Here is a 2,643-nt window from a genome sequence, read left to right as displayed (position 1 = left end):
GCAGGAATGACTTTGCCACCATGGACTGTGGGCTTGGTGGGAGGATAATCTTACTACTGAGCAAGAGAATCCCTTAGGAAGTTGGAATAGACATTCTGCAGCCCCACTGAAAACTGGAAGTGCATCCATCCCTTCCCCTTTGGCTGCTGAGTTCGGTTGTCCATGTGCTTCCCCAAAGCCTCACTCTCCTCACCCTCAAGCACACGAGGCCGTTGGAGCACTTTGCTTTAGACCTGGAACCTGGCTTTGACTAAGTCCACGCAGTGCCTGACACCCGGCTCCACCCCGCCTCCAAGACAGTGGTGGTTGCTATGGTCTCTTTATGTCCTTCCAAACTTGAGACGTGGAAAGTCTCCCTCTCCTGCCCCCAGAGTGATGGTATTAGGAAGCAGGGCCTTTGGGAGGTATTAGAACAGGAGAGCAGAACTTCATGAATGGGATTAGACCCACAGAGCATCCTGGCCTCTTATACCATATGTGGGCACAGTGAAAAACAGCTGCGTGTGAACCAGGAAGTAAACTACCTTTTCCAGACATCGAGTATGCCGGTGCCTCGATCTTGGACTTTCAGCTTCCAAAACTGATCTGAGGGTACAGGGCTGGACACCAGGAGGGGAGGAGAGTGGAGGCCAGGGAGCTCTGCTTGCAGCTTCCTTCTCTCTGGGACCTGAGGCGCAGCGCCCTGGGAAGCCAAGTGCAGTGGTTGGAGTAAACCTCTACGTTGTGGAGACGCAGCATCTGATAGGCCATCCCTGCATGGCTGGTGGGGGCCTGAGGATGCTGTGCTGAAGGCCTGGCATGAAGGAAGAGCTGGATGTGGAGCTGGGGGTGGGCAGAGCAAGGTGGAGCCTACTCCCGTCTCATCCTGGGCCACCTGGAAGACGAGGGCTGCAGAAGGACACCCCTAAGGCACAGAGTTGCACAAGAAGGGCATGAGGCAGGGTGGCCTTGGCTGCTGCCAATACAGACGAGGAGCAGCAGGCCAGTGACAATGCCCCCGGCCCCCGCCACTGCCCACACTGTTGCCCTTCACTCCCTCTGAATGCTGTGCAGAGCTTGCTGGTGTCCAACCCACCTGGAAAGGAACTGTTGCCATGTAGGGCCAGCCTGGCCAAGCCACCATGGAACAAAACCACCCTAGATCTGCTCTTCTCAACACACAGCCATGCCTACTCTTTCAACTTTACGTAAATTCCAGATAGAGATGAATGCAACAGCATGCTCCATGTACGTGCTGCACCCACCCTCTGACAGAGGCAGAACGGACTTGCTTCCCAGAACAGCATGTGTGCTCCATGTGTCTCTAGCCTCGCTGTGGGTGCTTCTGCTTCTTTCAGCTGAGGCTGCTCCCTCTCTGATAGCCTGCAAATTACACACTGAGAGATGGACTAGACACTCTCGGTGTATCTTTTGTTAGAGAACGATGTGAAAGGGAGAAATGAGTGGGTTAAAGTGGTACCCATTGTAAAACCACCAGAGTCCAGGTCCTGGCCCCCAGAACCCATGAATACGTTAGGCACATGGCATAGAGCAGTAGGTTTGGACAGAACCGAGATCATTCACCAGCCAACGGGAGACAGGGACATTACCCCGGGTGGGCCTGGCAGTGTCAGTGTAATGCTAAGGTCACTGTGGATGGAAAGCAGGCAGCTCAGGACGTCAGCGATGCACTGTGAGAACATGCACACTAGCAACATCGCTGGCTTTAGAGATGGAAGAGGGGACCACTGGCCCAGGGGTGAGTGGCCATCAAGGAACATGGCCTTGATGACCCGTCAGTGTCAGCTGTTGAGACTGGTGTCAGACTCTCGAACTACAGCACGGTAAGGTGACACGTATGCAGTGTCAAGTGTCAGAGCTGATAGCACTCTGCCACAGCAGCCACCGGGAACCCAGAGTCTGCACACTGCAGACACATGCATGTCTGAGCAAGGAAGTGTACCACGATCGCAGTCTTTGTGTCTGGGAAAGGAGTTTCTGGCGCAGTCGGTGGAGTACTGCATACCAGACAGGGACTATGGTGACCAATGTCTACTGCGAGGAGTGGGGCCGGTTACAACAGACAGATGGGGCTGTTTATGCTGAGAGAAAATGTGAACACTGGCCTTTCTGGTCACTTAGCTGTGTGTGCAAGATGACTGTGTGTGTGTGTGTGTGCACGTGTGTGCATGTTCACCTGCACCAGCACAACCCAGCAGAAGGGGTCGAGTTTGAGATCAGCATTGGCATTCAAGCTCGGCCCCTGTGCCATGCTGCCCTGGTTTTTGGCACCGTCCTTCCTGTGTAAGTGATGGTGATGCCGCCGCCCTCAGAGGGTGTGGGGCGCCTTTCAGCAGCCTCTGCAGCGCTCTGTCGCAGGCACCCCACCGCTGCACCGTCTGCTCATCTTCTCACACGAAACGAGCGGTGAGTGCTGCACTTCTGACTGCGTCGTGTCAGCTCCCTGGGGCTGCCGTAACAAAGTACCGCCAGTCGGCGGCTTAGGACAGCAGGGCCTCACTGGCCAACAGGTCGAAGGCCGGAAGTCCACAGCCAAGGCCAGCAGGACTCGCTCCTTCTGAGGCCATGAAGGAGAATCTGTCCTGGGCCTCTCCTGGTTGGTAGTGGCTGCTAGCAACCCTTGGCATTCATCGGCTCGTACAT

At 55.4% G+C, this 2,643-nt stretch overlaps 1 pseudogene; it reads right to left on the bottom strand.

The window, feature by feature from the left end:
- Positions 1-2,251, bottom strand: part of LOC102499769 (protein phosphatase Slingshot homolog 2-like) — a 10,912-nt pseudogene extending 8,661 nt beyond the window's left edge.
- Between the last annotated feature and the right edge of the window lie 392 nt (positions 2,252-2,643).

The sequence above is a fragment of the Tupaia chinensis genome, unplaced genomic scaffold (assembly GCF_000334495.1).
Source record: "Tupaia chinensis unplaced genomic scaffold, TupChi_1.0 Scaffold146386_1, whole genome shotgun sequence".
NCBI classification, from domain to species: Eukaryota; Metazoa; Chordata; class Mammalia; order Scandentia; family Tupaiidae; genus Tupaia; species Tupaia belangeri.
This window is presented reverse-complemented; position numbering and strand designations above follow the sequence as displayed.